Genomic DNA, 24,670 nt, shown 5'->3' on the forward strand with positions numbered 1-24,670 from the left:
AATCATGGACAATAATTTGAAGTGTCCCGAACTCTCAAGATCCAAGCGACTGTTCAGATATAAAGGTACGAGCTGGGAGACGAAGTTTCAAGACCGGAGCTGGTCTCAGCGTAAATCAGTCATAGCATAGTCTTTCCCCTTCCCCCTCTGCATGGAAGAAACTATGTTGAATGTGCTCCAATCAAGATTCCCATGAGCTGGGAAATAGAAGTTAGCCCCGCTCTCCAGCCACCACTGATGTATCAACGCGGAGTGATGAATGTGCCTAACGGAGGGGTATTTATACTCCGATTAGCGAGGCACTCTGAAACAGCACACGAGAAACACACACTAGAAAAATTTGGAAGCATGGTGACGTTGTTGAAGTCAAGCCGGAGAGCGGCGAAGTCAGATTGATGACAGGGTATGGACGAGTACGGCAGGCGGGATGATCGAAGTCCTTGAAGTTGAAATATTGGAGTTAAAAGGCATGTAACCCAATGCTGTTACATTTTCTACCAGTGCTAATGGGCACCTGATATTGATTGGAGTACAGTTTAGACAAGAGACACTGTAATCGCAAGAAAAGGCCAACTGTTATTAAATATTCGTGTTTGATTCATAGTGCACTCGATATTAAAAGGCATGATTGCATTTTCCAATAGTCCAGCTCCATGGATAAATGCTTAGCGTGCTGGCCTTTTATCCAAGGGGTCCCAGATTCGATTGTCCCCGTAAGGGGCCACGATTTGAACATTCAGTAGTTAATTTCGATGTTTAGGGTATTGTGTGTGTGTGTGTGCCGTCTTCAGCATTAGAATTCATAATAGGTAGGTCCTCATTCTCACTGGCACGCAGGTCGCCTATCAGGCGTCAACTGAGAAGACCTGAACCAGCCTTTCCGGAGGCCACCACAAGCCATTATTATTATTATTATTATTATTATTATTATTATTATTATTATTATTATTATTATTATTATTATCCTCTATTTAAATATTCCAATAAAACTGACACGTCCAAATTTCGTTTTACAATGGGCAATGACACGGTCTTTAAGCTCGTACAATTTCTGACATGAGAATTACAAAATTTCTACCAAGAAAAGTAAAATTCCTGTTATTCACTCAATAAAACATTACATTTACGTAAGTCGTCAAGTTTAATGCTTGATTTTGCACAGTGGTGTAACGGTATATGTTTAATTGATCGCTGAGTTTCTGAAAATACTTTTTAAAATTTATCATCTAACATCTGGTGATAAAAGCTATCCTCTAAAGCAGGGCTGTCCAACGTTCGTTTCTACGCGAGCACATTCACATGATAACTAAGGGTATGCGGGCGCTAGTTACGATTCCACTAATTCGACTACTGTTATTGGTACTACAACGACTATATAATAATAATAATAATAATAATAATAATAATAATAATAATAATAATAATAATAATAATAATAATAATAATAATAATAATAATAATTCTAGAATTAAACATTATATGAAAATATATTTACTCACATAATTAATGTGAAATCTGGCACTGCATTCTCGCTGCAAGTAGAGAAAGTCTGGTGTGTAACTGGAACAGACTGCTCTTAACGCGTCATCCAGGTGCGAATTTGTCAGGCAGGATCGGTATTGGTTTTTTATTATGTTCATAGTCGAAAACGCGACTTCACAAAGATAGGTTGAACAAAAACAAGATTGCATCTTCAGAGCAACACTGCGGCTAATGGGATATTTTTTACCGTCCACCAGAGTCCAGAAATTGCCACATGTTGCGTACGAGGATTTCAAAGAAAGGTCTGACTGAAGGCTTAAAATTTCCATTTGTAGTTCTTCAGGATTATAATTTTCGAACATTTCACACAACCTCCCTCCAAGCTCATAAATGTCAACAGAAGCGAAGGGATTATTGACAAACATGATCACTGGTTCAAGCATTGAAAACTGGCTAAATCTGCTACCAAATTCGGACCCAAGAGTTTCAAGATGTTTAGCAAGAGATGAAAAATCACGATTGCCTCCATTTACTGTATCTGCCATAGATTTCAAATTTGGAAAATGTGAAAGGGAATGTCTATTTAAATGGACAATCCATACCTTAAGTTTCTTTTCAAATGCATTGACAATACTTATCGTACCTGAAATATTATGATATTTTCCTTACAATTCGAGATTTAACTCATTTAATTTTGAGGTAATGTCTGCCAAGAGTGGTAATTCGATTAGCCAAGATATATCATCATGTTCGTGATAATATTTCCCAGGAGATGATTTCATAAAGTCTCGTATCTCATCCAACATGCAGCAAAACCGTTCGATTTGAGTGTTTTCCCCCTACTAAGCCACCTTACGTCTGCATGAAGGATGACGTCACCATACTCCGAATCTGACTTACTTAAAATATTTCTGAACAATCGATGACGAGTAGATGACGATCTTATATAATTCACGACATGAGTTACAATTTTCATGACATGATCGAACTTTAAAATCTTTGCGCATAAAGCTTCTTTGTGAATAATACAATGATAAGGAATAAATTTTGGAAATGATTCATCGTTAGCGCAAAGAGAAAGAAATCCATTATTTCTACCAGTCATAGACGGTGCCCCATCTGTTGTTATAGCGACAAGCGTTGACAGTTTTAAGTTACTCTCTTTTTTTTGAATTTAACGAAAGCATTAAATATGTCTTCTCACTTAGTACGTCCATGAAGTGACAATACTGTAGCTTGATAAATTCTTCCTTTACTGTAAAATCATTAAAAACCATTCTAGCAAATACACACAATTCAGCAGTGTCAGACACATCAGCACTTTCATCAAACTGGAGTGAAAATGTTCACACGATTTCAAATCCTGATGTAATTGCGATTCCATATTATTAAAAATCTGTTCAACCCGCCTAGCAACAGTTTGGTGAGACAACTCAAGTCCTTTGATTGAAGATATCAATTCAGTGTATCTTTGTGAGATTCGAACAGAGATTCAGCGGCATTTAGCATAGCTTCTTTCACAACTTCCCCATCACTGAAAGCTTCCTTCCTTTTAGTTAGGACGTAACAAACTTTGTAAGAAGTTATTGTCACGTTACGCGTTTGCTGAACTGGCTTCTTAAACGCACATTGTTGCAATGCTAATTTAAATTTTAGGTCTTTCACTTTGTATTTTCTTAGTTCAGAATTAACAGGAAATTCACCGTCAAATTTTTTGTGATTGGTCAAAAAATGTCGCTGTACATTTTTAGGAACAGACACACTAGCATTACACAATAAACACACAGACTTTCCTTTGTTTTCAATAAAGCAATACTGGTCCTCCCATTCACTGTTATAATTTCTTTGCCTTTTAGCCATATTAAGAAGAGTTATGTTTAATTAAATATAACTGATTATAAACTGAATAATTTAAAGTTTAAATAGTAATGAAAGAAGCACACGAAACATGTTGAATGTACAACTTATCACAACACAAGGCACTCAAAACGTATTCCATAAGCCCTGCATACGCTCACAAGAAATACTAAATATTCGCCTGAAAGCTAGGAACTGGGAACATTCCAATTGCAAGTCTTTCATAAATCGTTTGTTCATTGTTTCCGGCACAGCTTTGTTGGGATTAAAGTTACTTTGTGGGCAAATTGGGCGTCCCATTGTCGTCCTAGTGAAACTCTGTCATGGTAGGTAATTTATGGCACTGCAATCATGTGAATCATAAGGAAGCGGTTCTGTTTGGCAGAATAAATATGCGGCTATATTTGGCTCCGTGAGTAGAGAGGGCCTTATACCTGGCGCTAGCCCCTCCACAGTGAGAGGTTTGCGGACGATTTCCTTTTGTCGCAACTACTTACATGTCGAATAGCTCTCCTTCTGAACCTTTCTTCTCTCTCTTCACTAATTGCGGGCACGAGTCAGTTAGGCCTAGATCACATTTATGGCTTACTCAAAGCTCTTTGTGTATTTGGAGGACGGTATTTTTAAGAGAAAAGTAAAAACATTTATTGAAATGCAAAAGTATTGTTTTCAAATATTAAGTCAAATTTAATTTGGAAATTCATTGCGAAGGGCGCCATAAAAGGGCACCTCGGGCGCCATGGCGCCCGCGGGCGCCGCGTTGGACAGGGCTGCTCTAAAGTAATGGCGAGTGAGTTTCACTATCCGAGGTAAAAGTACGGCAACACTGTAAATGCATTACCAAGTATGTACTGTAGATGCCCAGTATGTCTTAGATAAATAATCTAACTACTGTTATTTCCGGTAAACATGAAATGAAATGAAATGAAATGGCGTATGGATTTTAGTCCCGGAAGTGTCCGAGGAAAAGTTCGGCTCGCCAGATGCCGGTTGGTTGATTAGACCCCCGTAGGCGACCTGCGCTTCGTGATGAGGATGAAATGATAATGAAGACGACACAAACACTCAGTCCCCGCATCAGTGAAATTAACCAATTATGGTTAAAATTCCCGACCCCGCCGGGAATCGAACCCGGGACTCCTGTGACCAAGGGCCAGCACACTAACCATTTAGCCATGGAGCCGGACTCCGGTAAACATGACTGGGTTGTTTTTGAGTCAATAATATAATTTAAACTCAAGCAACCACAAGCTACAGCTTATCAGCTTAACTCATTATGTTGGGAATGTTCCTTTTTTTTCTTTTCATTTTTTAGAATTTGCTTTACGTTGCACAGACACAGATGGATCTTATGGCGACGATGGGTTAGGAAGTGCCTAGGAGTGGAACGGACGTGACCATGGCTTAATTGTGGTGCAGTCCTAGCATTTACCTGGCGTAAAAATGGAAAACCACAGAGAAACGTATTCGGGGCTGCTGACAATGGGATTCGAACCCACTATCTCTCGAATGCAAGCCGACAGCTACGTGATCTAAATCGCGCGGCTACTTGCTCGGTGGAATGTTTCTAAAGAATCTTAACATATAATGGTTTAATTTCATGTGGCTATTGCTACCCTGATGTAGACCTTATTAGGCAGACCCTCCGAAAATTGTGGGCGTGTATAGGAAGCAGCGTGCTATTGTAGTGGATAATTGTGTTGTGAGTGGTATGTGAGTTGGAGGGATATTGGGGACAACACAAACCTTCAGCCCCGAGCGAGAGGATTTGACCATTTAAGGTTAACTTCACCGACCCTGTCGGGAATTGAAGGCGGAGTCCTCTGAACCGAAAAAGACTACGCCGAACATTCTGCCAAGGAGCTATAAAGTACAATAGTGAATATTGTAATTCGTTGCGTACAGCACAAGATTATTAACTCTTCGTTGTATCTGGAATACGTAAACTGAAATGACTTGGATTTCTGTCCACTGGAAAAAAAAAATCACTATTCCCTTAGTACTGAACTGAGCTTTCACGGCTTGTGACGTAAACACATCACCACTGTGGCTGAAGAACACAGCATACTGATCGCCAAAGCTCTCACTTATATGCTGTGGGCCGGCAGGACGAAATGCCCAACGAAAGCAACACTGTTATGGATAAAAACATATCGGTATGTACAATGATAGATTTTCAATTATAGCTTCTTTAATATGAGATTTTTCCCCATCATCACACTGTTCCTGTATGTGTATAAATATATACTTTTTTCATATTCACCGTATTTAAAAATGCACCCTGTTGCAGAATGTGTGTAGTAAAATGTCTGGTATTTGTTTCAAATCCGAAATTTAGCACGTTACAGCGCTCCCTTTGTAAACCAGTGATTAGGCATCCCATTCATCACTATTGCATGTGGGACACTAATACGTAGGAATTACGGGACTGGGAGGCTACCGGGCATAGAAACACAATTAACTAAAGTTTTGCACAACATGATACATACAATGAATCGTTATAAGTTATTTTCCTTGCTATTGGCTTTACGTCGCACCGACACATATGTCTTATGGCGACGATGGGACAAGAAAGGGCTAGGACTGGGAAGGAAGCGGCCGTGGCCTTAATTAAGGTACATCCCTAGCATTTGCCTGGTGTAAAAACGGGAAACCACGGAAAACCATCTTCAGGGCTGCCGACAATGGGGTTCGAACCTACTATCTCCCGAATACCGTTATAAGTTAGTGCCGGTCATTTTAAGCTTACTAAGACAACTACATGATACTAAATAATGCTCGTGAGAATATCATATGTACATACTGATTAATGATGAATAAATATATACCAAAAGTACGAGGTAGATTCCAGAGCAAAAGAAGGTATAATCTTTATGTAACATTAATGATTTATTCTGTAGACATTTACTGCGATAACGAGATTTTTGGAGCAGCAGTTGCAGGTTCATTGTGGTCTACAGGGCCGATGACCTTAGATGTCATAAAACGAGTTTGAACATTTTTTCGTATGGCATCTGGGTTCATGGGGTAGTTGTGAATCTCTTGTTCCGGTTGTGGGCATATCGCTTAAAAATTAATTGGTTAGAAAGATTGGATGCAATATGTCATACTAATCCTGCCGTACATATCACTTACCTTTCTTTTAGCTCTAGCCAGCCAAGTTGTCGATAGTACGAAGTTATGCGACTGTCGTTTCTTATGGTCAGTATAAAACGTCCGCATGCATTCTGTGCTCTTTGGAGACGTACGCTAAGCCTGCTGGACAGATCAATAAAACCGGAAAAGTGTATTCTAAAACTAGGAATACCGAGCTCGATAGCTGCAGTCGCTTAAGTGCAACCAGTATCCAGTATTCGGGAGATAGTAGGTTCAAACCTCACTACCGGCAGCCCTGAAAATTGTTTTCCGTGGTTTCCCATTTTCACACCAGGCAAATGCTGGGGATGTACCTTAATTAAGGCCACGGTCGCTTCCTTCCGACTCCTAGCCCTTCCTTGTCCCATCGTCGCCATAAAACCTATCTGTGTCGGTGCGACGTAAAGCAACTAGCAAAAAAAAAAAAAAAAAAAAAAAACTAGGAATGTTACTGAACCAGGAGTTTTGGAAAATTTGAAGGCAAAGAGCTATAGTTACGTCACAACTGATGTATTATAAGGGACAATTTAATAATTCTTCGAATTACATAAGGTGTCTACGGAAGAGAGTAAAGAGTTAGACCTAGACGTTAAACGGAGGACATACAAGATAGATTATCATTACAGACTATGATATAGGTCGCGTTGCCATTATTCAATTGATTTAATAGCTTCAAGTAACCTGCAGCTGTATACTGCGCCTTACTAATATTTAATGGCGTGTGGCCTGCGGAGAGGAATAGTACAGGTCGTTTCTTAGTAGACGGCCTATAGGTTAACTGCGTATGTGTGAGGATGTGGCCCTTATTTCTAATGTTGAAGACATCACAGACACCCAGCCCGCGAGTGAGACCACTGATCAATTAAAGTTCAAAACCCCGGCCAAGTTGGAAATAGAACTCGGGACCGTTTGGACCAAAGTCCAGCTTGCTAAAGATTTAGCCATAGAGCTGAGCACTGTTTAATTTCTAATTGTGGCTATCAGACCAAATTAATACCTTTATTTATTTTTAAGAATATCTTTAGCGTGTAAATAAGGAAGAAAATGACGATAAATCTGTAGATCTTCGGCGTACAAGTGGTACGAGCAATGAACAAAATTAGAATCATGACGTTAATGTAGGTTACCAACAAGAGGGATGCAAGTAGAGAGCCTTGTCGTACTCCGGCTGTGATATACGTTCAATTACAATGCTGTTCTCGGTTTAGAATTACACGCTGCATTCGATCAAATAAATACGATCTAAGTCAGTTTATAGAGGAGAGAGACAAGCCTAAATAGCGCATCTTTGTTAAGAGAAGACTGTAGCGAACACAATCCAAACATTTAGAGTAATCATACATACATATCGTCGCTGGAAAGGGAAAAGGTTGTATTCCACAAAGCTCTTCCTATCAATTATTCTCCTTAAGACTGGTCACGCCTCCCAGCCACGTATGGATATGCAGTCCATCAGAACAAATTTTGTTGTGTTCATTTTCCTATGCCCATGTGTAAAGGAAAATGAACCTTACAGTACCGTACTGTAGGAATGTACGTTTGCACTACGTATTTACGCACTCCTAGTGTACAATGCATGTAAGGTTCATTTTCGTTTAGTCGTCGACATACGAAAACGAACACAACGGACATTGTTCTGATGGACTGCGTATCCATATGTGGCTGGGAGGCGTGATCAGTCTTAAGGAGAATAATTGATAGGAAGAGCTTTGTGGAATACAACCTTTTACCTTTCCAGCGACGATATTATTTACAGACTGTTATATCTTTCAGCGTGCAGTCTGCAGTTCTCGGTGAATTTACTAACGATACCATAATTCTATATTTGTAACAAGCTTTATGGCCTCGTTTAGTTCCATACCTTATATAGAACTTACATGATTAGAAAATTAGTGTAACCATCGCCGTCTTGTTCCTCCTCTACTTCTCTTGCCATCCATAGCCTAGTCCACTATTCTCCTTGATAATCTATCCTCCTTCATTCACCTTACACGACCCCTCCACCAAAGCCGGTTTATGTGTACAGCTTCAGCAATGGAGCTCATTCTTAATTTCGCTTTTATTTCCGAATTCTGAGTAACCTCGTGCCATTGTTCCCACCTGTATGTAGCAGCGATTGTTCCCAATACATTCATCTCTGTTACTTCTAACTTTCGAATAAAATAACCTGAGTCCACCTAGCTTTCACTCCCGTAAAGCAAAGTTGGTCTGAAAACAGACCGGTGTAAAGATAGTTTCGTCTGGGGGTTAACTTCTTTCTTACAGAATACTGCTGATCTCAACTGCAAGATTACCGCATTCGCTTTCCTGCAATTTGATTCAATCTCACTATCCTATCATCCTAGGACAACACATCCTAAATACATGAAATTATCTTCCTGTTCCAACGTTGTATTCCTAATTTGACAATCAATTCTCTTAGCTTTGTCACCTACTGACATCACTTCGATTATGGAAAGGCTAATTTTCATTGCATCAATTCTCAAGTTCCAAAATATTAGACTGCTGCATTTCAGCACAATCTGCCATTAAGACCAAATCGCCGGCATCGGCCAAACTGCTAACTACATTTCCACCTAACTGAATTTGGTTAATGGGTATGACAGAGAGATGGTGGACAACTTGTGTAAGTGAGAGGAAGAGGGAAATTAAATAAAGGTAAAAGGGAATGAGATATATGTTTGAATGTCAGAATATAAGTGAGCGCTCCTCACAATTACTAAATGTTCATACACTGATAGTACATTACTTCAAACTCAAGGTCAGTTGTGCTGAACATAGGTTCAAAACATTGATTACATAAACCACTTCATATATGTTATTAGGCTGTCTCTATACTAAAAGTACACGTGTCTGACAAGTTTTCTAAATTGAATACAAAATCTTACAAGAAAATTCTCAAAACTAGGATACTGTTGTTCTATGCATACAATAGTCATTGCAATGAAAATCAAGGAACTACCAATTACACACACACCATAAGTTGTGAAAAAACCTTTCATGAATTAAATATGTTATGATATGTCATTTTTACATTCTAACAGGGTAGCCTCCCTATGACGCAACAGCCCGTAAGGCCTTGGACTACCAAGCGACCGCTGCTCAGCCCGAAGGCCTGCAGATTACGAGGTGTCGTGTGGTCAGCACGACGATCCTCTCGGGCGTTTTCCTGGCTTTGTAAAACGGGGCCGCCATCTCATCGTCAGATAGCCCCTCATTAAATGTAATCACGTAGGCTGAGTAGACCTCGAACCAGCCCACAGATCCAGGTTAAAATCCTTGATCTGGCTGGGAATCGAACCTGGGACCTCCGGGTAAGAGGCAGATTACGCTACCCCTGCAAAGTGGATCCGGCTCTTCTAACAGAGAGATTCTTTTAAATAGACATTCCCTCATACCACGGATAATGTTTATTTCCGTTTTTGTCAACACGTTTCATCACAGAATGAAGCTCAATCCTCTTCGTTCTAGAAACGTATTTTCACTCCGATGGGTAGCAATTACTTAAGCAAAACCTTTGTAGACGACAATGGGAAATGAACAGTGGGTGAGGGGGTTGTTCTTCAGAGCAGGGCTACGCAAGATGAAAGGAGTACCCTTACATTGTACTCCTGTAACAACAGATGACGCTAGTTATAAGCCGTAAGATGGTTTCACCTCACACACGCTCGGCGTTTTAATGCAATTTGACACCAGTGTGACCAGAATGTAATTACTGCGAATTTCGCAAGAATATGTTGATGAAGTTTTAAAGGGTCTTCAGTGATTCGTTTTTACCGGTCGGTTATCGGATAGTTTCTGTAATTGCGGCAGTAAATGGAGTAAAGTGGCATCGGAAGACGCAGAGCACGCATCAACTAACAGTAGGTCAGTCTGTTATTTAATAATGTTATTTGCTTTACGTCCCACTAACTAATTTTGTGGTCTTCGTAGACGCCGAGGTGGCGGAATTTAGTCCCGCAGGAGTTCGTTTACGTGCCAGTAAATCTACCGACACGAGGCTGTCGTATTTGAACACCTTCAAATACCACCGGACTGAGCCAGGATCGAACCTGCCAAGTTGGGGTTAGAAGGCCAGCGCCTTAACCGTCTGAGCCACTCAGCCTGGCAATCTGTTATTTTTGGCAAGTTTTAGAGCCTTAGGACAACGTAGGCTAGGCCATCACACGTGACTTTTTTTTTTTTTTTTTTTGGTACTGGTTTAACGTTGCGCCAACTCATCGAAGGAAGATTTCCGACGAGGGAAGATGGGAAAGGGCTGAGTTTGGGAAGGTAGCGTCCAAATTTTAATTGAGGAACAGCCCCAGTATTTGCGTGGTGTGAAAATGAGAAACATCGGAAAACCGTCTTCAGGGATGCCTATGGTGGGATTCCAGCCCACTCTCTCCCGAATGCAAGCGCACGGCCAACTCGCTCGGTATGTTCTATTTTCTTCTTGTCCTGCGATGTAAGGTCATCCAAAGTCTAGGCTTTTAAAGAATCCCTCTACTTTATGGTTCCATTCACCTCATTCGAGCGACTTTTCCTTCAGGCCGTCTCTCCAATTCGATCAACAGGACGAAAAACACGCGTTTTTTCAGCTTATAGTTACAACCACCACAATCGCCAGTTAGCTCGTTACCAGGACGACTGAAAAAAAATTTCTGTCAGTAATACTCGCCGTTGATATACTTCAACAAATATCTAAATACGAGAATATCCAAATTGTTTAAGCTCCTACACTACAGGTTAGTCAAATATTCAAGATTATAAACTGGATATTCAAAAAAATGTATGTTTACTTCTGAAGTACAAATAATATTTCACCGAGCTCGATAGCTGCAGTCGCTTAAGTGCGGCCAGTATCCAGTATTCGGGAGATAGTAGGTTCGAATCCCACTGTCGGCAGCTCTGAAAATGGTTTTCCGTGGTTTCCCATTTTCACACCAGGCAAATGCTGGGGCTGTACCTTAATTAAGGCCACGGCCGCTTCCTTCCCACTCCTAGCCCTTTCCTGTCCCATTGTCGCCGTAAGACCTATCTGTGTCGGTGCGACGTAAAACAACTAGCAAAAAATATATATATATATTTCACGAGATATTTGTTAGGAATGGTAATATTCATGAATATCTCCATTATTTATCGAATGGTAAGAACAACGAAATATAAAAGTTCGGAATTATTATTTTCGCACAACGTTCATTACGTATAGCCTAACTTATAGGTAATCTACTATTACGCATAATTGAACATTTCCTGTATTGGTCTCCATAATATTGTTTCGCCACTGTAGACTAACGAAATAATATAAGTTACAGCCTAGTGCAAAACCCAGCTATCCCTAAACTTAAGTATCGAGTCTCAAAAAATTGCGTTACGCCTCTTCTCATAATAAACTAGCAAACAAATATAAATACGTACCGGTACATACATAGAAACAAACAAAGGAACAGCAAGCAAACAGAAATAAACAAGCAGTCACTTGGATTGAACCTTGTTTGAATATTTGAATTTCTAATCCGAGATAAATAAAACGAAGTATACATACATACTGTACCAATTACGACCTCTACATGCGTATTTTTTGATAGTTAATTGCAGTTAATCATCTTTATGCACATTGACTTGTAATTTTCGCCAGTGATGAACTCTAAAAGTATTCAAAGTCTTTATGAACATTGACTTGTAATTTTTGCCAGTGAGGAACTCTAAAATTATTCAAAGTCTTTCTGAACATGGACTTGTGATAATTGCGAGTGTTTAGGAACAATTTATTCAAAGTTTTTGTGGACATTGACGTGTGACTTTTGCCAGTGATGAACTCTAAAATCATTCAAAGTCTTTATGGACACTGACTTGCGATTTTCGCCAGTAATTATTCAGAGTCTTTACAGACATTAACTTGTGATTTTCGCCAGTGATGAACTCTGAAATTATTCAAGGTCTCTACGAACATTGACTTGCAATCTCTGCCAGTGATGAACTCTAAAATTATTCAAAGTCTTTATGAACAGGGACTTGTCATTTTCGCGAGTGTTAAGGAACGAATTCTTTAAAGTCTTTATGGACAGTGACCTGTAATTTTGCCAGTGGTGAGAAACCAATTATTCAAGGTCTTTAAGAACTTTGACTTGTAAATTCTGCGAGTGACGAAGAACACATTTTCGAAGTCTTTGTGGACATTGAGTCCATCAGCCACATTGGACTTAGGTGATGAGTGATTACCTGCAACATCGTCAGAGACCACCGGAGATCATCGAGAACATCGGAAGTTCGAGACTTCCTCATACACGACCAACCTGGGTGTTCCGGCCTCATCTTAACGGAGTATTTGGCATCTTCCGGAACGTGTTCTAGCCTGTTCGACCCGGTGAGCTGGAGACCCGGACCATTAAAAGGACGGTGTTGTAGACAACCCCTATCTACAATGAGGTGATGTGCAATTTGATATGCATTTCATGAATAAACTCTTATTCAATCTGATTAAAATGTTTCTTGTAGATAGGACCCTGCCTCCTGTACCAAGCCCTAGCTAGTGTCCATCCAGTTTCACCCTGAGAACTATTTCATGCTTACATTAAAATTAAAATCTTAAAGTCGGGCTCTTTTACTGGTACAATATATATATATATACATACATCATTATAGACCGTTTCAGCATTCAGTCTGCAAGCCTCTGTGAATTTACTAAATGTCGCCACAATCCTATATTTGCAACTAGTGCTGTGGCCATATTTAGTTCTATACATCTTTAAGTCGTTAGAAACGGAGTCTAAACATCGACGCCTTCATCTCCCTCTACTTTTCTTACCCTCCATAACACAGTCCATTATTCTCCTAAGTAGCCTAACCTCCTCCATTCGCCTCACATGACCCCACCACTGAAGCCGGTTAATGCGTACAGCTTCATCCATCGAGTTCATTCCTAACATTGCCCTTATATCCTTATTCAGGCTACCCTCCTGCCATTGTTCCCACCCGTTTGTACCAGCAATCATTCTGGCTACTTTCATGTCTGTTATTTCTAACTTATGAATAAGATATCCTGAAATAAATGGCGCATAGCTTTTAGCGCCGAAGTTTTCAAATACATTTCATTTCTGTTAACACAAAACATATGTATTATAGAGGTTTGACAATCGTCCTGAAGTAACGCAGGGAATATGCTGCTGGAGCGAGCCAAGCGGTCGGTGTAATCAGCATCTTTCGGAGTGGATTTGAAGAGTGAGAGGTCTTACAAAAAGAAAAGTATTTTGCATGTCACAGACGGAAAGCAAACAAAAGCGAAGGGGAAATATCAGAGAAAAAAACGGCTTGAAGGTGAACACTCGTGAATGCGACTATGCATTACTTTCAAGGCAGCGTTAACCCAGAATTGATTACGGATCAGACTACCTAGTGAGTTGGCGTGCGGCTGTGAGCTTGCATCCGGCAGATAGTGGGTTCGAGCCCCACTGTCGGCAGCCCTGAAGAAGGTTTTCCGTAGTTTCTCATTTTCACAGGAGGCAAATGCTGGGGCTGTACCATTTCTAAGGCCACGGCCTATTCTTTCCAACTCCTAAGCCTTTCCTATCAAATCGTCGCTTAATATATATCTGTGTCAGTGCGACGTAAAACAAATTGTAAAAATGGAACGGATCGAACTACGGCTTTTGTTGAAACCTGGCATCAGAATCAAATTCAATGATTCAGTATATATTTTTCTTAATTTAGTTCAAGGATTTAGGATATCAAAGGCTCAAGTAGACAATTTTGTATTTTTACGTGACTGTTGAAACAACCACAGGATTTCCAGTTTAAAGTGCATTCCAAATCATAAGGATGTAACATTTCATTTCAAAAATTTCACATGAGCCGACCGGGACCCGAACCGCGGCCACCGTTATGAGAAGCCAGTGGTACTTTATGATCAACAGTATAGTGTACTTAGTACGCTCGTAACGTCATTATTTTAGAGGCTTATTGCCTGTGCTCACGGTTGTTTGATTGAATCCCTGCGCAGTTCATTGGCATTTAAGAGCTCGTAAATGTGAGAGTCAATCGCCAAAGAATTACTCTAATGTTATGAAGAACCCTTCTTAGGACAATATTCCGATAATCTGACGTTTGTTAAAATCTTTAGCTCCTTTCTTTCTTTCTTTCTGTTGTTCTTTATTGCAATTTGCTTCACTTCGCACCGGCACAAATAGATTTTATGACGACGATGGAACAGGAAAGCACTGGGAGTGGGAAGGAAGCGACCTAATTAAAGTAGATAATTTGCCTGCCGTGGAAATGGGAAACCACGGTAAACCATCTTGAGGCCTGCCGACAATGGGGTTCGAACCCACTATCTCCCCAATAAAAGCTCTTAGACACGTGACTCCAATCGAGTAGCCACTGGTTCGGTATCCTTTGGAACTGAAAAAATGTTAAGTACTTAATGAATAATAAATAATGTTACTGGCTTTATATCCAAATTACCTACTTTTACGGTTTTCGGGGACGCCGGAGTGCCGGAATTTAGTCCCGCAGAAGTTTTTTACGTGGCAGTAAATCGACCGACACGACACTGACGTATTTGAGCACCCTGAAATATCAGCGGACTGAGCCAGGATCGAACCTATTAAGTGATTAATATTATTATTTTATTATTATTATTATTATTATTTTTTAGATTCGTTGTGCCCAGCTGTGGAGCGCGTTTGAACTTATTTTGCACAATGTTTCTTCTTCTTTTCTTCCCAATATCTCTTCATTTTTTCACTGTGTTCCTTTCTGCGTGTTTCTGTCCAGCCTGTATTTTTTCTTGTTGGTTTCTCTGCAAATTTATGTTTGTTTACTAAGCTTCTAAATTTCATTCTATCTTGAATGGTTTCGTCTTCAATACCCATTTCTTGTAGATCTTCATGAATTTCTGCTAACCAATTGTTGCGGATTTTCAAGGTTAGAGCTAGATTTAGAATTTTCTTTGTCAGCCTGTTGTTATCCATTCTGTGTAGGTGTCCGTAGAATTTTAGTCGTCTCTTTCTGATGGTATCCGTGATTTTTTCTGTGAACTGAAAAATTTCGTGTGGTTTCTTTTTCATCCAAATTCCATTTTCGAACTTTGGTCCTAGGATTTTTCTGAGAATTTTCCTCTCTTGTTTCTCAATGCTTTTCATTTGTGACCTGCCGCCAATGATCAGTGTTTCAGATGCATAAAGTGCCTCTGGTTTGATGACTGTATTGTAGTGTCGTAATTTTGCATTTTTTGATATACATCTTTTGTTGTATCTGTTCCATGTGATTTTGTAAGCCCTTTGCAGTTTAGCAGTTCTTTCTTTGTTAGCTTCCTGATTTAACCCTGCTGGCTGAATAATTTCACCTAGATACTTGAATTTGTCTACTTGGGAAATTATTCCACAATTGGTGATTAATGGTTGATTGTCGAATCTTGATTTAGTTCCTTCCATAAACTGCGTCTTTTCAAATGAAATTTGAAGTCCGGTTTTTGCGGCTATTTCATTCAATTTGTCTATGGATTGGATTGCTTCTTGTCTGTTGTTCGAAAGGATCGCAAGGTCATCTGCGAAAGCTAAGCAGTCAAGGTGAATTTTGTCTTTAAGAAGTCTGCCAATGTTTATACCTTTAGTTTCTTTTCTCCATTCACGAATCACTTTTTCCAAAACTAAATTGAATAGTAGTGGGGATAGTCCATCTCCCTGTCGGACGCCAGTTCTGATTTCGAACGGTTCAGAAATTTCTCCCAAGAACTTAACTTTTGATGTTGTGTTGGTCAGAGTTTATTTAATCAATTCCCTCGTTTTCCTGTCGACTTGAAATTCCTCTAGTATGTTGAACAGGGTCTGCCGATCTATGGAATCATACGCTTTTTTGAAGTCAACAAAGGTGATTACTGTTTGTTTGGTTTTGCGAATCTGCAGTATGGTTTTTAGGTTTAGGATTTGTTCTGCGCAGGATCTCCCTTTTCGGAATCCAGCCTGATAATCTCCGATCAGGTGGTCTGTTTGTTTCTCTAATCTATTAAGTAGAGCTTTAGAGAATATTTTATATACGAGTGAGAGGAGAGAAATTCCTCTGTAGTTATTAATATCTGATTTGTCTCCTTTCTTGTGAAGCGGGTGAATCAATGCACATTTCCAATCCTCCGGAATTTCTTCAGAAAACCAAATGTCCTGTAAGATGTTTTGAATACTCTGGGCCAGTTTGTCACCACCAATTTTCAACATTTCAGCGATTATTCCATCTTCTCCTGGTGCTTTGTTGTCTTTTAAATCTCTGATTATTTGTTTGACTTCTTGTAATGTGGGGGGTTCTGAATCTGGATTAGGTGTTGGTTTTTCATAGGTGAATTGTTCCTTTGGAGATTCACAGTTTAAAAGGTTCATGAAATGGTTTGCTAGGAGTTCACAATTTCCCTTATTACTTGTTTCCAAAGTCCCATCTGTACGTTTGAAACAGAGACTAGGTGCCTGGTAATTGGGTAATCCTTCTCTGAATGTTCTGTAGAAGTTCCGTGTATTGTTTTTCTTGAAATCTTCTATTTCTACCAGTCTGTTTTGATCATATTTTCGTTTTTCAGATCTGATGATTTTTGAGGTTTGTTTCTGTGTTTTGAAGAATTCATCACGATTTTGATCAGTTTTATGGGAACTCCAGTTTAGCCCTTACTTATAGACATGATATAGGTTTTTTTGGGGTTATACCATGTCAAGAAACTACGGTGAAATTCTTTACGATTCGCAGAGAATCGCGTCTTCTGAAAAAATCTCGAGTTTTCACAAGGAAGACTGCTCTAAGAATGAAAGTTTGAAGTTAGACGTTAGTAAGAGATGTGGACGTGGTACGTTCATTCGTCGCCGGATGGCTCTCATGCGCGGTACACCGCTGGTATTCGAAGCGGAAGGTGACGGCACCATCCGAATCAGTCTAAGAGGGGGTCACGCAACAACTGTACACACATTACGAAAGTATGACACTGACACAAGCCTGGAATGAAACATCTGCCGATGAGGACCGTACGAATTCGGAAAACACCGAAACGAAATAACAATTTTGAAGGGACAGGGAAGGATGGTTGGCAATCAAGTATTACTTAATTGATAGCCAGTGTCCCTGTTGAAATTGTTAGGATTTCTACGTATTTCCACAGCTTTTCGTATAACCCTGGACCTGTAATGTCTAGTACGGGTGAGAGGTCTAGCATCTTGGAACAAGACATAATGATCTGAAGTTAGGGCGTGCTCAGCTATTGCTGATATGTCTGGCTGGTTAAGACGAGTACCAATGGACCGGCGTCATTATCCAATGTATACCTCGCCGCAAGTACAGGGAATTTATTATACCCTAGAATGTAAATGTGGGGACATTTTTTCCTTGGTTTACGTAGGTTGTTCCCTTCCCTGTTCTTCCCTATTGTTATTTCGTTTCGATGTTTTCCAGATTCGTAGATCCTCATCACCAGATGTTTAATTCCAGGCTTGTGTCAATATCATGCTTTCATCATGTGTACACCTGTTATGTGACCCCGCTCTGAGACATTCTTATGGTGTCGTCAGCTTCCGCTTCATTCCTAGCACTGTACCGCGCACGGTGGACCATCTGGTGACGAAGGAACGCACCACTTACACTTCTATTACTAACGTCAAAATTTAAACTTTCATTCTTGGAGAAGTCTTCCCCATGAACAGTTGAGATTTTCTTCTGAAGAACTTTTCTCTGCGAAACGTGAAGAATTTATCCTTACTTTCTTGACACGGAATAAGCCAGAAAGCCTATATCATGTCTATTATTATTATTATTATTATTATTATTATTATTATTATTATTATTATTATTATTATTATTTACAAGTGAATGGACCACTTAGGATCACGCTACAACTTTATTCCCTTACCTTTGTACATAATTCTGTGGCTTGGTTCTAAAAGGGCCAATGTCAAAAAAACCTGTTTCTGAGCTAAGAGCATTTCAAGTTTTGCTTATAGTTTTCCAATTATTTTTTTCAACAACTAACTTTAAATAACTTTATACTTCCTTTGTTGAAGTTACCTTATTAAACGCTAATTTTTTCTATTGTATTCTTTAAAAATTGCCAGGTCTCTAATCTCTATTGGTATTCTAATATTATTGGCAAGGGCTTATGTACGTTAACTGTTCGTTTTGAACTTAACAGAGACATTGGCCCTTTTAACATGTTGCAAGCCAGGATAAAACGCGTTTGTATCAGTTAATATATTAATTTCGATAAAAAAATATGACATTGGCCCTTTTAGAACCAAGCCACAGAATTATATTCTCCGTCCAATACTCCTTCATGCGTTCGCTGGCCTGCTTCCGTTGCTCATCTGTCCAGGTTCTTCCGGTCTTCTTACTCCTTCTTGCGGCTTGAACCCATTTCAGAATTCTCACTCTGTTCCTAATTTTATTCGTTTCTAACAATTGGATCCCTGAGATGTTTAATCTATCAATATCCTTCTTCGTTTCCTCAATCCATGCTGTAGTGGTCTTATTCTTCCACAAGTAATGATAAGTTCGTTTGCGTTCGTTCTGTACAGATGTCTGAGAAACGAATGTCTCCTTTTCTTCATGGTCTGCGAGGTTCTTTCCCCCTTCTGGTAAACATTTTTGTTGCTCCGAAGTGTAACTAGGCCCTTGGCATCGGAAAGGATATATTACCGTAAAACTACGCCCTGTGAGGTTATGTCCCTCCAGGATGGCGACTGTAAGGTTAGGCTTGCTCTCGTACGCAAAATCCGTGAATCCCCATTACCCTACTACTCAATGACCTCGGGTCAGAACACCCTAGGTAGATTACTAGGGGTCAATGACCTCGTGGAAAAATGCTGACTCAACAACCATTGTTTTAGAACCGGTGTTGACCGTACTACTAACCTTATATTGATGTCTCCTATCAGTAATAATGGTAAATATTACTTTAAGGGAAGTATAAAGAGATTAATTTTTCTGTGAATTTTTACAGGAGATAAAGAAACAGCCCAACACTTCGAAACACAGGATTGGGATAAGAATGGAAAGGGACATCGAGCGAATGAACGACTCTCTAGGCCTTACTATACTAATACTGTCGAAGTTAGAATAGATGAAGAATTGGCTATTGGAGGCCTGATAGGAGAAATGAAAGTTGGGAATCCGGCGCAATTAAATTCCATTAGTACCTATACCTTTGCTGTTGTTTCATTCCTAAGGGCTCTGTTATTATAATTATTAAGTACATGCAGTTGGGAGAAGGGGGTTTGATTATGTCAGTGGCACAACTGCAGACTTACCGCCAACAAGAGTAAAGTTCGAAGCCGGCTTGAACGTGGGTTGAGATTTTGATCCCAAAAATTACGGCGCATTAGGAAGGGAATCCGACCTTAAACCTTCGAGCCAAACCAGAATGAATGTGGATGACTCCCGCGACCCCAGCAACTGGGAAACATCCTGATGGCAATGTCAGCTTGCAGTCCTAAAACAACAAAATTAATTTATACTTTACTTTACATCATTAAAAAGTACAAATAACAATTACATGGAAACAAAATCTTCTTCTTCCTTGCCTGCCGGGTCGGCACTTGGATTGGTTTTAGCCCAGATTTTTGACTGGATGCCTTTCCCGACGGCCACTATATGCGGAGGGGTGAATTCACTATTGCAAGTTTTTATTGACGTTTGTAGTGTGATGTGTTATGTGTAAATTAATATGTGCATTAATACGAGCACAAACATCCAGTCCCCTAGCTACAGGAAATAACCGGACGAAGTTAAAAATCCCGACCCTGCCGGCAGTCAAATCCAGAGCGTACCCACTGGACCGAAGGCCAGTTCTCAGACAAGCAGCCAGATAATAACGCGGAAAATAATATTACAAGAAATATTATAAGAACAAGAAATTTCATAATAACCAAGTGAAGTCAAAGATAATTTTTTTGCGATCACTGTGAGATAATATTTAGAAGCACTGAAATATGTGAAATTTACAGAAACCATCTCCAAATATTACCTGACAAATATCGTAAGATAATTGCAACGCAGTCGCTCAAAAATTCACTAGAATTACATTAAAGTTGTCTAGCATAATAGTTACTGCGCAATCCCATAGAAATTACCAATGCCGTAACTCTATTTACAGTATATTGAGAGATATAATTACTTACTACTAACTTTTTAATTACTGTACGACACCATCACATACAAATATACACAAACCTATAGAGCCTTTCCTTGATGCATGTATTATTTTTTGGGAAAGTCTCTAAAGTCTTAGAAGGTAATGAAATTCATTTATCAATTTCCACTTAATATTTGCGCTATTTTATTCACTGCGATCTGTCTTTTCCTTTACATTAACGATCATCCCTACTTACGTAACATGTCTATTCTAGTTGACTGTTAAGCTATAATCATGTTGGCTTGTTGCCATGATTTCTATTAATTTACACATGGCCTTTACTTCATTGTTATACTTTTTGATGCAGAATGCGCAACATATATTCTTCATCATGTAGTACTACTGTTTTCTTTATCAAAGCGACTGATGAACTCCACCTCGATCCGAGGTAATGAGTCTCCCCAGACAGCTAAAATAATCAATGTGGTCTCTGTGCCTCTCCTTGAATACTGTAATTTCCACTCCCAGGCTCTTACGAGCCCCGAGAACATGTTTGAAACATTTGGACCGTGTACACACCATTCAACATGCTTTCAGGAAAATAGAACTACGATGGGAGGATCCAAAGACACTAATATTGCCCTCCATAGGGAATACGACAATGAAAACGTAGGATCACGGCAGTTAAAGTGCAGTAATGGACATTCCCTACTTGATCGCCGGACGAGAGATACGAAAAGGTATAAGAGCTGGGAAAACAATGTGCTGTTCCTAATAACGTGTTACTTTCAGCTCCTGTATTACATTGTTGTTTGTATTATCAACTGGGTTAACCAACTGGAAATTTTTGACGCTCTCACTGCATATAATAATTACCGATATCGGAAAATTGGAATTATTGTACATGTATGTAAAACTTTATATCATACATCAATAAAATTCATACTCTCTATTGTTTCTTAAAACTCATATTTTGTCGATATTTATAATTTATTCACTGACTGTTATTTGAAGTTAATAAATCGAAAACAACCACGAACGTATCGATGCAATTTAAGGAGTTCTTCCTAAGTAATCTTATAGTGTTGCTGAGACATTTACAGAATTTTAAGTACTGAAGAATATCGGCGGACATACGTTTTCATTTTGTGGAGTAGTTAGTAATAGAGTTCTCCTGCCATATTCAAGAAGCAGCATAACAACTCCTTACTTGGATGACTCGCCTTGGTTTTCCGGCTCTAACAAACGAAACAGAGAAGAAAAATCAATTAAATCTCTTTCTAGAAGATATCTAACCCGATTTTCTGCATTTAACTTACTTCACTTCAGTTCCTTACGTATGTGGCGATGATAGCTAAATCGCTCCCATACACAAATACATGGGGATGTTGGACAAGATGTCCAAATACCCATGCATTAAATCAACCACAAGGAAATATTCTTCTCCCTACTTCACTCTTTTCTACACGCCTGCTTAATTCGCGATAACAACCACTGAATCGACAGTTTTATATGGAAAGTGTATTCTATTGTTCAAAGCTTCATCATCCATCCATTACCATGACTCGAATCGTAGCTGCCATGAGCGATCAGTGACAATGTGACTAGGATACTTCCCTTTCACTCTCTTCTTAAATTATTGTACGTTCGTTGCATCCAATTTAGACGCTACAGAATAAAAGACCTCATCACCCTTTATGACGTTCGGCTCCATTGCTAAATGGTTAGCGTGCTCGCCTTGGGTCACAAGGGTCCCGGGTTCGATTCCTGGCAGGGGCGGGAATTTTAACCATATTTGGTTAATTTCGCTGGCACAGTGACTGAGTGTATGTGTCGTCTTCATCATCATTTCATCCTCATCATGACACGCAGGTTGGCTACGGGCGTCAAATCGAAAGACCTGCATCTGGCGAGGCTAACTTTTTCTCGGACACTCCCGGCACTAAAAGCCATACGCCATTTCATTTCATTTTACCCTTTATGACTACATTGCAACTAAAATCATTGAAATTCTTGTTGAGGGTGATGATAAAAGAAGTACGGAATAGTTTCATTATGCAGTTTATATTGATGAGAACCTACATCACCGTGTGATTTGCTCACTCAGAAGGACGTGAGTTCAATGTCTCGTCAAGAAGTCGAGAAATTTGGAAACAATACTTTCGCGTCTTGAAGCATATGATGCTGAGTTTCATGCAGCCATGAAGCACGTATCTACTGATATCACACCTTATCCATACAATGAACAGAACAGGAATGAGTCACTCAATGATAGTCATACAGTCATACAAAATGTACTGAAGCTTAGTAATATGAAGGGAGGAAGATTTCAAGCCGGGGTAAGCCCTTTGTTTGGCGCAGGAAACATGAAGAGGAGACTTTGTCAAGAGACATAGGGAGGGCTCTGTGATTGTCTCACATGTTTCACAATTTGTGAATCGTGTGAGAGGAGAGGATGGGAGAATTAAATTTGTGCACTGTTCTCATTATATTTAGTAATATACGGATGACTGTCGGTTTATTCAATTGATACAAGAGTTTCACTTCTATTCATGTGGCTATAATTCGATACGGTGAGGAGTCGGTAGCCTTGCTTTTATGTTATTATTTTGGTCCGTTTATTTTTTCACACATACTTTCATGACAAATAGAGCCAATATAAACAAAAGTGTATATCACACACACACACACACACACACACACAATCGTAGCTCCAGGGTTATTGTAACCTTAATCGGTAGGAAGTATGGTAAATTCGAATTTGAGTCCCATTCGGCAAAATATCCTTCAATCTAAATTACATTTCAATTATTCATACTTGCAAGACGAGAACATTAAATCAATTTCCGAAAATCTGATGTAGCTAACGCGAGTTTTAACACAGATTGATTAATTTGCTAGTTGCTTTACGTTGCACCGACACAGATAAGTCGTATGGCGACGATGGTATAGGAAAGGCCTAGGAGTTGGAAGGAAACGCCCGTGGCCTTAATTAAGGTACAGCCGCAGCATTCGCCTGGTGTGAAAATGGGAAACCACTGAAAACCATCTTCAGGGATGCCGACAGTGGGATTCGAACCCACGATCTCCCGGATGCAAGCTCACAGCCGCGCGCCTCTACGCGCACGGCAAACTCGCCCGGCCATTGATCAATTAGTCTTGTAGGAATAGGTCTACTCGTTAAGAAATATCCAACTTCTAAGAAGAGCTGCTTCACGTCCACGTCACTCAATACCTAGGCTCATGATATTGTCATAAACAAATACTGTACTTAAATATACATACATACATATCTTTATTACCCACCCTAGAATACACCATCGGCTTTACAGGTAATAAAGACAGACAGAGCGAAACCCAAAAACAAAAAGAACAAACAAACAAACACTAGGCACTACATCTCTCCTAAAACTACTTAGCTAAATTATTTACCTCTAAATCTACTCAGTGTCCTCCCACACGCACGCGGATAGCCGGCAAACGTGCAGGAAGCACCGCACTACAAATTACCCTATTTCCCTATTCCCCTATTCCTACCAACCACCTAGAAAAAAATATGTAGACTGGTCTCTGCGTCAGCCCTGGTATGGAATACATGCCCACCAACCCGTTGATCGCAGGGACCAGCCTCGCCACGTGAGAACTGATCTTATTTCTCACCTACACCTGCTGACAATGTATTCCTTACCTACCATGTGTGCCAAGCCAGCTTGGCGGAAACCAGACCCATCACATGGCTTGTCACACACTTCCGCTATATACGTCACACCTTCTCTGTTCATTGTCAGCTCACTACCTTCCCTCTTCTTTTTCTTTTCTTGCCGTGCAGACATGCTAAAGCCTAGCTTCTTTGGGTTGGGTCAAGCCCCAACCCCTCCCTCTTCCCTTGATACGCCACCTTCTCCTCTCTCGCACTATTCCCGCCCACTACATCTCACCTTCTTGAACTTAAGACTTAAACATCAACAATTTTTTTTTTTCACTTACACACAAACAGACAGTTTCCATTCCAAGTCCATCAGTTCACTCAGTCTTCACAATCTACAACACCACACTTGCCTCAAACTGTTAGACTTAATTTTTATACTTCCAACATTTTCTCCTTAACTACTGTCCCCCTTA

This window comes from Anabrus simplex, chromosome 1 (assembly GCF_040414725.1).
Source record: "Anabrus simplex isolate iqAnaSimp1 chromosome 1, ASM4041472v1, whole genome shotgun sequence".
NCBI lineage: Eukaryota > Metazoa > Arthropoda > Insecta > Orthoptera > Tettigoniidae > Anabrus > Anabrus simplex.